The 12,546-nt window shown below is 33.4% G+C and overlaps 1 long non-coding RNA gene across 5 annotated transcripts in view; it reads right to left on the bottom strand.

The window, feature by feature from the left end:
• LOC149148685 (uncharacterized) overlaps positions 1-11,843 on the bottom strand; it is a 110,899-nt gene extending 99,056 nt beyond the window's left edge. The window contains exons 1-4 of one of the 5 annotated variants that reach the window (XR_016263559.1): positions 11,192-11,843; positions 10,822-10,953; positions 1,262-1,405; positions 333-735 (exon numbers count right to left, since the gene is read on the bottom strand). This is a non-coding gene — a long non-coding RNA (uncharacterized LOC149148685). Of the gene's footprint in view, positions 1-332; positions 736-1,261; positions 1,406-1,656; positions 7,380-10,018; positions 10,685-10,821; positions 10,954-11,191 lie in introns of those variants that run through there. The other 4 variants (XR_016263560.1, XR_016263561.1, XR_016263562.1 and 1 more) reach the window with 4 other exon arrangements.
• Positions 11,844-12,546: the final 703 nt, after the last annotated feature.

The following is a 12,546-nucleotide window of genomic DNA, read 5'->3' on the forward strand; positions in this document are numbered from 1 at the left end:
AATTATAAATTATTTAAATTTAATTTTAATTTTAATATATTAAAATTATTTCTAATTAAAATTAAAAAAATAATACATCAATAAACAATTATTACATTCTTCTACATAAATTATTATTTAAAATATATATATATATATATATATATATATATAAAAAACATTTAAAAATGTAACACTTTTTCTCATAAAATATAGTAAATTTAAAATTTTATATAAAAAATATATTACCCTAAATTTATTTTAATATACCCAAAAGAATACATCTAAATTAATCCCACAATAATTTCAATCTGAATAAAAAATAATAATGATAATATAATTTTTTGATCTCCCTACTCAGATTTAAATCTAACCTTACTCCAATTTTAACCTTAATAATACTTACACTCTACATTAACCATATTCTAATTTAACCTTAATGGTACTCCAATTTCATGGTCTCCCTGCTAACCAAGCCAAGAGCTCAATGAATGCCTCCGAGAACTGCTGATAAAATTAACACTCAGCAATATACATACACTAAATACATACACTGGTTGCCTCTTCCAGCTTATCTTAATGGTAAAAATCAGACATGATAGAATATCACAGTGGGGTCTATCTCCGTTTTGACAAACGACGAATTGAAGATGAAAATAAGAATTGAATCTTAACGAGACGAAGAATTGGAGCATAAACAGACACCCACTCGAATATTTAAAAGGGAAATTCCACAGCTGCCTCCTCGACACCCCTCTGCATTGCAAAAGAAACACAAAAAGCCTCTCAATATAACTGTGCAAATTTCTGGTTACATGTTCATATTCCATTCCGAAGCTTCAGAAATTTTATGTTCATTACAGAAACATTTAACCGACCTAAAAGATACAGAATCTAAACGGACAGATCTCACAATGCTTGAGAGGGCGGAGGGCGCCACTAATTTGATATTCTAAGGCTATCTCTAAATACTTGAAACATTAAACTCACACCTGCATGCTACCGGCGTGAGATTCAACTACTAGGATTAAGATATTGAAGATTCAATTAGCTTTTAGGCGAACATAGTCCTAAATTGGATCACAAGACCAAACTCTCCATTTAATCCGCGCGACTGCACTATCCTAGTCGACTAACTTATCACCAATCCAACACCAAGGTCAACTCCAGCTAAATTGACTTAATCATCTCAAATGACCTCCTCGCAATTTCCTAAGTTTGCAATACTATTGATTGATTTTGTGTCGACAGGAAATTCTATCAACAAAAAACAGAGACTGACCTGCTTCACTCTTGGATCCAATGAATGAAGAAAAGTTGGGAGAGAAGCAATGAATTGCCCAAACAGGGGCAGAAGTTGACCGTGCCACCATTTTGAATAACTTCTCACCACGCTCACCATGGGCAACACTCCTTCACATTAAACCTGGCATAAATAAGAATCCCTAAATTAGAAATGATTGTCCATACCAGTAGTGCAATATCGGGCTTTTGAATCTAAATGTCATATATAATTTTATGTTTCCGTATCACCTATAGTGAATGGGAATGTTCTGTAAAAATGAACGACAACTCAACAAGAAATAATTAACTTCAAATTAGCCAAATGCAAAGATGAACAGAGATTTTAAGAACACCTGTCACAATGGATAAAGAGAGAAATACCGCTTTATGTACCTGCCAACAGTTCTATGTATCTGCAACGTGGCCATTCTAAATAAGCCCTTCTTCAACTCAAAAAGATATTCCAAGAAAGAACACAATGAACGTACTCTTTATCTTACCTTTAGAAGAGAAAAACAGCTTCTCGGAAAGCTAAATAAAGATCAAAATAGCTTTTTAGGATATTGCAGACATGTCTCCCTGAAAATTCATTTTCTGGGAGCGTCTTCTCATTTGCTGTTCAAGCTGATCATTGAAGAGAAAATATAGTTATCTGGACAAAACAGACAGTTAAAATAGTCTATTCATTATAATTTATCCTTACGGAAACTTGAAGAGAAACGCGAAATTATTCAATAGTTGTATTAATCCACCTTTCAACATGTCAATTAGTAAATCACGAGTAAATTCATGTTAATGGTTGGTCCTGTTGACAATTGGGAACAATTATTTCCAAGTTGGTTCTCTGTAATTCAAGTTCTTAATTACAGATAGACGAGAATCACTAGAATCCCTGAAAATATGTGATTGTATCTCAGTAGTTATAGCTTTCCTTATACTAGTCAATTATGGTCCTAAACTATAGGATCTAAATTGTATACAGCAGCTATTTATGCCAAACGAGTATCAATGGAAAATAATTGAAGCCTTTCACACAAACTTCTTGTTTTTGACTTGGTATCAGAGCCAAGTTCTTCACCTCATAGCCTAAATTCTCATATACCCCTCGCATCATGACTAAGGATCAACCCGAATCATCTTCTGTACCAACTATTCATGTTCAATTAGAAAACCCCAGTTTCACCACCAATATCATCCTTACCGAAGTTAATTATGATGTATGGTCCCAAATCATGGAAACGCAGATCGCAGGGCATGAGAAGCTTGAATACCTCATGAGTAAAACACCTATTCCGCAGGTTACTGATGCTTCCTATGCAAAGTGGTACGCTGAAAATCAAAAGGTCAAAGGATGGTTGCTGACTTCTATGTCACTGGAGCTTATGAAGCACTATCTTAGACTGTCTACTGCACGTGAAATCTGGACTGCGCTTGCTAAAGCTTTCTATGATGGGTCCAATGAATCACAACTCTTTGCACTGAATCAACGGGCATCCTCCACCAAATAGGTTGGTCGTTCTCTTTCCACCTATTATGCTGATCTAGTAGAAATCTTCCAAGAACTAGATCATCGTGATAGGATTGTCATGAAGGATCCCGAAGATGTTGTGCCTATAAAAAATCAGTTGAGAGACTATGGTTTCATATCTTCTTGAATGGATTCGATGCAGGCTTTGAACAAATTCGAGGTGAGATTCTCAGAAAGGATCCTCCACTCGATCTTGAAGAAACTTATGCATATGTTCGTCGTGATGCCATTCGCTGAGCTGCACTTCATGGTGAACCTAAACACTTTGAATCCGATGCTATGGTGGCTCGTCGAGGCAAGCCTTACCAATCGCAAACACATTCGAAACCATATCGCACTTTTGGTCCGCTGAATCACACAACCGATCAAAATCGGTCACTTGGATCACAAAATTGTAGCTATGAAATAGGGGCTACAAAATCAGAACGTGTATGTACTCACTGTGGAGAAACCGGGCATACAAAGTCATGTTGCTATGAATTAATTAGATATCCAGAATGGTGGCATCTTGCCAAGGCACCTCGCAAGCGAAATTTAAATTCAAATCATCATGCTTCTATTGCTGTCGCTGAGCCCTCCACCAACACCAGCACTACTGAGGAAGCCTCTTCTTTCATTGCTACTTCTGGGAATGTTGGTAAGTCTCTTCATACCTCTATCCTTGTTAGTCATAGTGAATGGATAATTGAGTCAGGTGCCACAGATCACATGACCTTTTATAGTAAACATATTCAGTCCATGAAATCCTCAGACCACCATATAGTTTCCACAACCAATGGTACTCCCTCTCCTGTGGTTGGAGAAGTTTCAGTTTCTCTTACCCAAAATTTGAATTTGGAGTATGTTCTAGTTGTTCCTTCTCTTAATCATAACTTATTGTTTGTTGCTCAAATAACACTCACTTTAAACTGTATTGTGATATTTTAGCCTAACCTTTGTGTTTTTAAAGACATTCGGACTCGAAAGACAATTGGTTATGGTACTAGGAGAGGAAAGCTATACTATCTTGATCTACTGTTGGCAAGCTCCAATCAGTTGGCTCGAGTATTCTCAGCTAGTAAGTCTGACACACATCAGAATTTAGAAGTCTGGTTGTGGCATAGGCGTTTAGGTCATGTATCTTTTGGATATTTACAGAAATTGTTTCCAAAGCTCTTTTCTCAATTAAATGTTTTAGATTTTAAGTGTGACATTTGTGAACTGGCTAAAAGTCACCGTGTCCCATTTCCCATTAGTATGCATAAAAGTCCAGCAGATTTTATGGTTGTTCACTCTGATGTCTGGGGACTTGCAAATACTTCTTCTTTGAGTGGGGCACGTTGGTTTGTTTCTTTTATTGATGATCATACTCGCATGACTTGGGTTTGTTTAATGAAATCAAAGAATGAAGTTAGTTCCCTGTTTCAGCAATTTCACAAAATAATAGCCGCCCAATATTAATCAAATATTCAGGTTCTTCATACTAATAATGGTGAAGAGTTTGTTAATCAAGATTTGAAACAATACCTGAATTTACATGGCATTATTCATTAGATGACTTGCCCTTACTCCCCTCAACAAAATGGGGTAGTAGAGTGAAAAAATCGTCACCTTCTTGAAGTTGTTCGTGCTTCCTTGTTTTCGTCTTATATGCCTATTAGTTATTGGGGAGAAGCCATTACGGCCGTAGCTTATCTCATTAACCGTGTACCCTCTAGTCCACTACAATTTCAAACTCCCTTTGATGTTATCCATAATACTGTGAGTGCCCCTACCATACCGAATCTGTCCCCTAAAGTTTTTGGGTGTGTATCCTTTGTGCACCTTCACAAACCCTTGAGAAAAAAATGGGAACCCCGTGCCCTTCGGTGTGTCTTTGTTGGCTATGCCTTGCATCAAAAAGGTTATCGGTGTTATCACCCCTCTTCTCATAAAATTTATGTTACACTTGACGTGGTCTTTCATGAAGATGATATGTATTATTCCGCCTCTGCGTCTCCACTTTAGGGGGAGAATAGAGATGAAATGGAGACTTTGCATCATTCTTTGGACTTTGATATTATAAATGGAGATAATTTGGACAGTAGGGGTGAATGTGACCATTTGGAAACTAGTGATGAATGTCCAAGTGATGGTGACACTGTAACTCACAGAAGTGATTGTCCTGATGGGCAACAAGTTTTGGAGAATGAGGTTTCGGATCAAATGGAAGTGGAAGTATCATCTATGTCTTCCTCCTCTCATGATGTACCATCAAACCAATTGTCTTCTCCAGCAAATTCCATGGTCGAGCCTCAGGTAAACTCTAAATCTGAACCTCACTTAAAAATGTTACCAGATCGAGTCACAAGAGGGAAACCCAAAGTTAGCTATGAACCTGTTCTCAACTCCAAATCTAAGTATCCCATAAGCAATTATGTATCCTACCATAGACTGTCAAATGAGAGTAAGGCATTTGTGAATCAATTATCTATTGTAGCTATTCCTAACAGTGTGTAGGAAGCTTTGAAAGATCCTATATGGAGGGAGGCAATGAATCAAGAAATGAAGTCTCTTCAAAATAATTCAACGTTGGAAGTCACTGACTTTCCTGAAGGGAAGATACCTATTAGATGTAGGTGGGTATTCTCCATTAAATACAAAGCTGATGGAACCATAGAACGGTTCAAAGCAAGACTTGTCGCCAAGGGATATACTCAAACATATGGAATTGATTATATGGAGACATTCGCACCAATGGCCAAAATTAATACAGTCCGTATTTTACCATGTCTTGCGGTGAATTTTGACTAACCTTTGCATCAATTCAATGTAAAGAATGCATTTCTACATGGAGATCTCCAAGAAGAAGTATATATGGAGTTGACCCCTGGTTGTAAGCTATAGACTAAAGGCAATAAACAGGTTTGTAGATTGAAAAAATCTCTATATGGCTTGAAGCAGTCTCCTAGAACGTGGTTTGGAAGGTTCACTAGCTTTATGAGGTCTATTGGTTACAAGCAAAGTAACTCAGATCACACTCTCTTCTTGAAACATAATGGAGAACGAATCACAACCCTCATTGTGTACGTTGATGATATGATAGTAACTGGAGATGATCCTGAAGAAAGGAATGCACTGCAAGAGTAGCTTTCCCGTGAGTTTGAAATAAAGGATCTTGGGGAATTGAAGTATTTCCTTGGAATTGAAGTGTCAGGATCAAAGAAAGGTATTTTTCTGTCATAATGGAAATATGCCTTAGACTTATTGAAGGAAACTAGCATGATAGGATGTAGTCCAGCTAGCACCCCTATGGAAGAAAATTTGAAGCTAGGTGTGCACCCAAACCAAGTTCCTGCTAACAAGGAGCACTATGAGAGATTGGTTGGAAGATTAATGTATCTTGCATATACTCAGCCAGATTTAGCTTATGCACTAAGTGTTGTCAGTGAATTCATGCACTCTCTAAGCAAAGAACATATGAATGCTGTCATCCGGATCTTACGCTATTTGAAGTCATCTCCAGGAAAGGGAATTTTATTGACAAAATCTCATAGCTTGGATGTTAAAGGTTATACAGATGCTAATTGGGCTGGGTCAATTGAGGATAGACGTTCTATTTCGGGCTACTTCACTTTTGTAGGAGGAAATATGGTTACTTGGCGAAGTAAAAAACAACAGGTAGTTGCTAGATCTAGTGCTGAGGCCGAATACAGTGGAATGGCTAAGGCAATATGTGAATTTTTGTGGATCAGAAATTTGTTGCAGGATTTGCATATGAAGCAAGTCGGTCCTATGAAGTTATACTGTGATAACAAGGAATCATGTGATATTTCTCATAATCCAGTTCAACATGATCGAACTAAGCATGTTCAGGTTGATAGGCATTTTATCAAGGAGAAACTAGAAGCAAAGTTGATTGAAGTTCCTCATGTTTGATCTCAAGACCAGCTTGCTGATGTGCTAACCAAAACAATGTCAAACCAAGCATTCAATGGCTGTCTCAACAAACTTGGCATGAGTGACATATACATACCAACTTGAGGGGGAGTATTGACAATTGGGAGCAATTATCTCCAAGTTGGTTCTCCGTAATTCAAGTTCCTAATTTGTCTCTACCACTAGCTGTACAGATAGACGAGAATCACTAGAATCCCTAAAAATATGTGATTTATCTCAGTAGTTATAGCTTTCCTTATACTGGTCAATTATGATCCTAAACTATAGGATCTAAATTGTATACAATGGTTATTTATGCCAAACAAGTATCAGTATAAAATAATTGAAGCCTTTCACACAAACTTCTTGTTTTTGACTAATCCTTTGGCAAATTTTCCCTTAGATTAAACTACGATAGATACCTGCAAAATTTTGAAATAGGCCACCAGCTACTTCAAGAAAAAGGAAAAAAAATGTGCTTCCCTTAGTGAAGAATCACAAAGCCACGTAGCCAAAACTGGAAGTCATTTGACAAAAGGTGTTATTTCAGACTAATTAATGTGAAATGGCTGGTTCAGCTTAATAGATTCTTTTCCAGTTTAATTAAGGTAAAATTAACTGAATTCTAAATTAGCGCTAGATTTTATTAAGCACTCAGAGAGATTGAAGAAAAATTAAGATGTGAATTTCTTTTTAACCCTACTTTTTATTAAGCACTTAGAGAGATTAAGAAAAATTAAGATGTGAATTATTTTTTTAAGAATTTAAGATGTAAATTTATTTTGGTACAACAAATTTATTTAGTTTTATAATATATATTTTATTTATATATAATTCATATTGGATTACATATTATTCAAGAGATTTACTTAGTTTGATAATATGTATTTTATCTATTTATTTATATTCATATATACAATTTATATTGGATTACATAATAAATTTTAAAATCTAATACTAATATTTTTATTAAAAAAAGTTTTTAAAAATAATCAATTTATCAATCATTTAATTTATATAACTACTCTAATTTATATTATAAATTAATTTTATTCTAATTTAACTATAAATTAAAAATAATATAAAATTTTAACATAAACTTTCTTCACATTATCTTTTTCAGTAAAATTTGTATATACAATACAATATGATTCATAATTATATTTGACCAATCATTTAATTTATATACATACTCTAATTTATATTATAAATTAATTTTATTCTAATTTAACTATAAATTAAAGATAATATAAAATTTTAACATAAACTGTTTTCACACTTTCTTTTCTTCCAATACTACTTATATATAATACAACCAAATTCATAATTATATGTAATGCAGATGTTAAAGATAGCAAATTAGTTTTGCTTCCTAACTTTATTTGCTTTTCTATTACCAAAATTCTACTGTCTTAAAATCTTAATTATGAGCAATTTGATGAAACTAACATATATCCAAAAATAAATTTTATGATTTCTATTACATAGATAGTGTACCTATAGTGAATGCTTATGAGAACTGAAAATATCATAAATGTTAAACATACATACAATAAACACCCAAAGTATATCGATCTTAGACAATAGACTGCCTTTTCAATCACACATGATAACATATCACAATGAATTTTAATTTCATTTTAACAAAAGTCCTCACTATAACAAACAAACAAAAAAACAAACTTTCTAGTAAATAGTTAATTAAAGAGGAAAATGGAAAGTAAATCTTACTAGAAGCAAAAATTGGAGCATTGGCAAAGGTACCCTTAGTTGCCACAAAAATTGGGCATAAGCAAGGTATCCTTGGTTACTCAAAAAATTGGAGCATAAGCAAGGCATCCCTCTTTGCATCACAAATTAACCACAAAAACCTTCTCAATTGGATGTTTATTTTTCCGTCTAAAATTACATAAATTTTGAATTTAATTTTTTTTTTGTAATAAACCTATAAATTGAAAAAGAATCAAACTAAACGAACATGAAAGATACAAGTGAAAATAAACACATCTAATTTTGCTTCCCCAGTGGATAAATTCTAAAGTGGAGAGGAGATTGCATTAAAATACTACTCAAAACATCATCCAAGATGCAATAAAGATAATATATTGTATTGTTATATAAGTCATCTTAAGGAAACATACTCATAATGGAAGATGAAAGAAAAAGTTATATAACCGTGGTATTAAATAGCAATATAGTTAAAAAATTCTTTAATTACAAAAGATTATTTTTTCTTAAATCTAGAATTTAATAATAATAACTTATATACTTAATCTGAGTGTTTTTCAACTTTAACCTTATACTCAACTTTAACCTTATACACAAAACTAGGCCATAGATATAAATGGATCAAAAGAATCTTGTAAGTGAAAAAAAAATTCACAAAACAAAATCGATACAAAATTACGGACTTACTTGTATATAATAACATATAATAACCATCCTGAAAAAAATTGTAGATTAAAAATAAATATAAAATTACATTTGTCACTGTAAACAAGTTAATGAGAATTCATTCAACTTTATGTGTAAGTGGTAAAGCCTGCACCCACCCTCACTTCCAGGCACTAAATATTCAAGTGTAGTGATGCAATAAGGACGTAAATAATATAGTACCATAATTAGGTTTTCTGAATACACGTTCTAAAATCTAATACATTTTTATAGGGATGGATCACTAGAATTGTATTCATATTTTATGAAATATTATTTACTTTATTGTTAATTATAATTTTTGTGCATAATAATTATTAAATAATTTTATTTTAATATTTACTATTAAATAATTATATATTTAATATAAAATATAAATATTATTAATAATGTTTATTTATTTTCATAGATATAATTTATATTTATTAAAAATATTTTATATTTTTATTTGAATAATTAATTATTAATAATATATTTATTTTAAAATTATATAAATAAATAATTATTTTAGTTGAAAATTAAATTAACATGTAAAATAAAAATACTTATATCGAATTACATGCCAAAGTAAAAATAAATCAATTCTATTCGACTAAATTATAACCAATCCAACACCAAGGTCAACTCTAACTTAGGTTCCAGTAATACTTATATATAATACAACCAGATTCATAACTATATATGTAATAATATAACCAGTAATACTTATATATAATACAACCAGATTCATAACTATATATGTAATAATATAACCAGATTTATAATTATATGTAATGCATATCTTAAAGATGACAAAAGAGTTTGACTTCTTAATTTTATTTGTTTTTCTATTACCAAAATTTTATTGTTTTAAAATTTTAATTATAAGCAATTTGATAAAACTAACATATATCCAAACCTACATTGAATGGTTATAGAAACTGAAAATGCCAATGGTTGAATTCACCAAATTGATAGCCCTGTATCTTGCAAGAGCCTCCCACTTCCCACTTGTCGATCAGGTCAGCGCAATCTTCGGTAGCATGCCCGCTAGAGTAAATCGGGGAAAAAATTATTCATTCGATCTGGCCTCCGTATAGGAGGAAACGGGACCTTATATAATCGTACCGAGAAATGGAGAAGTCGATGAGATGGACCCGCACAGGCCGGGATCGCACCATTGGAAGTTGAGAATAAAAATAATGTGAATAGGATTAATATTAAACATTTTATAAAAACTGGAGCATAAACAGAGCCACCGAACATTTAACTGGGAGCTTCCTAAGTTTGCAATATTGTTGCTTCATTATGTGCCGACACAAAATTTCATCAACAAATGGTAAAAACAGACACAGAAATTGAATCCAATGAATGAAGAGAAGTTGGGGGAGAAGCAATGAAACACCCAAGAGGGGCAGAAGTTGTCCCTGCCACCATTCTGAATAACTTCTCGCCAATGAACTCCTTTCCTCTTCCGCCTCTGTTTTCTTCGTCGATTCAAATCCTCTCTTACATTTCCTCGAATCAACAGTGAATGTCGTTCTGAAAGGGACCTTTCCCACTAGGTATCTTGGGCAGAAGCCGCTTTGATTAAAAGAATGCAAAGAAGTGAACAAATTTGAGCATAGGTAATAAATTCCACGGAGCATCATACCTAAACTGAAATGGGTCCATCCATCGGCAAATGAAATTTAGATAGGTAATTCCACGGAGCATCTTACCTGAACTGAAATGGGTCCGTCCATCGGCCATTGTCCATTCTTCCTCCTAAATTTCCGCCATCTGAAGTGTCTCTAACTGCAAAGAGAACAGCCGCTGATCTACCTGATTGTTCGTACCGGCAGTGCGATATTCTACATTCAGTATCACATATAATGAATTTCTGTAAAAAGATGTACAACTCAACTAAAAATAATTAACTGCAAACCTAGATTTAAAGAACACTTGTCACAATGATAAAGAGAGAAATACTGCTGACAGGTTTTATGTACCTGCAACACGACCATCGTAAATAAGAGAAGATTGCCCTACCTACTTATACGAAGGATTCAGGAATAACACATTGAAATTTGAATGTAGTCTTTATCTTACCTTGAAGAGAGAAACAGCTTCTCGGAACGCTACATGAGTAGACTACGCCCTAAATAAAGATCATGATTTCAGCTCGTCTCTATTTATTTATTAACGTTTGGTAGCAAAATAAAATTGGTTGGCCGAGCAGTTCACAGACAAGAAAATAAATGAAAGGAAAAAAAACAAAAACAACCCAAAACAATCCATACCACCAAAAACCCATAAAGAAAAAACAAGAGAATGGCCATGCTACTGAACCACCAAACATCAAACAAAAGGCAAGCCAATACAAAAGCCAAGCCAAAGCCAATACAAAAGAAACCACATGAAACAAAAGCCAAGCCAATACAAAAGACGCTGCAATGAAAGTCCTTGTTGTAAGGCTCTAAGGATCAAATATTGAAAATAAGATGCTCCTAGATGATCTATTTCTATGCAACTTTGTTGGGAGCAAACTCTAAGGTAGATAAAAGGGACCCTCGAGTTGCAATAAAGCTAAAGTTTACTATACCTTAGTGATAGAATGGATCCATCATTGCAACGAAGATACAAAATATGGGTAGTATTGGATTTTTGGAGAAATCAATTTTCTAAGCTATGATATGCCAGAGTAGTTTATCATTGTCAAGGTTAATGAGGTGAAGCAACAAATGGCCTTTCACATACCAACATGAATTGATCCCATGTTCTCCCTGATACATAGACAATCTCAAACCGAGATTTGATATCTAAGAAGACCACGATAGGAAAAATCATAAAAGTATTGAATGGGGTTGTGTCAACTTTTGCAAGAATAATATCATGATGCATTAATTTCTTCCCACAAAAATGTTTAAAAACATTGTAACAAACACTCTCTCTATCTTGTTTCAATCTACTACTAGAATATATATAGTTTCCAAACCCCACACCCATATAAGAGAGTAGTTGTGATCGGTGATTGATAGAGTTAGATCTTCAATCAGATATCCCAAAATTAATGCTAAAAGCATTGATTTTCAATAGTGGTGATAAATACATATTATTTATTAGTATAATTTGTGACCAAAATAAGGTTAAAGGACACCTTACAAAAAACTAGTGTGGATCCATCTTAACTTAGGAAGTATCATGTATCTAAAGTGATCAAATTCCTTGACGTGCAAACTTTTTTCCAAATTTCTTCAATCTAAAAATGGTTTTCACCTTGAGAAATTTGATCTCTATACATGTCACTAAGCTAATCCTGGATTTACACTAATATACTATTTAAAGTGCAACACTTTAACTCAAAGCATTGATTTTTGTCTTTTCAAGAAAAAACAAATCTAGAATTAACTCTAATTTTTTTTTTTTAAAACATTTAAATATTTTCATTTTTGCACATCCCATCT

This window comes from Pinus tabuliformis, chromosome 9 (assembly GCF_031772625.1).
Source record: "Pinus tabuliformis cultivar Carrire ecotype Pingquan chromosome 9, CPIR1, whole genome shotgun sequence".
Lineage (NCBI taxonomy): Eukaryota > Viridiplantae > Streptophyta > Pinopsida > Pinales > Pinaceae > Pinus > Pinus tabuliformis.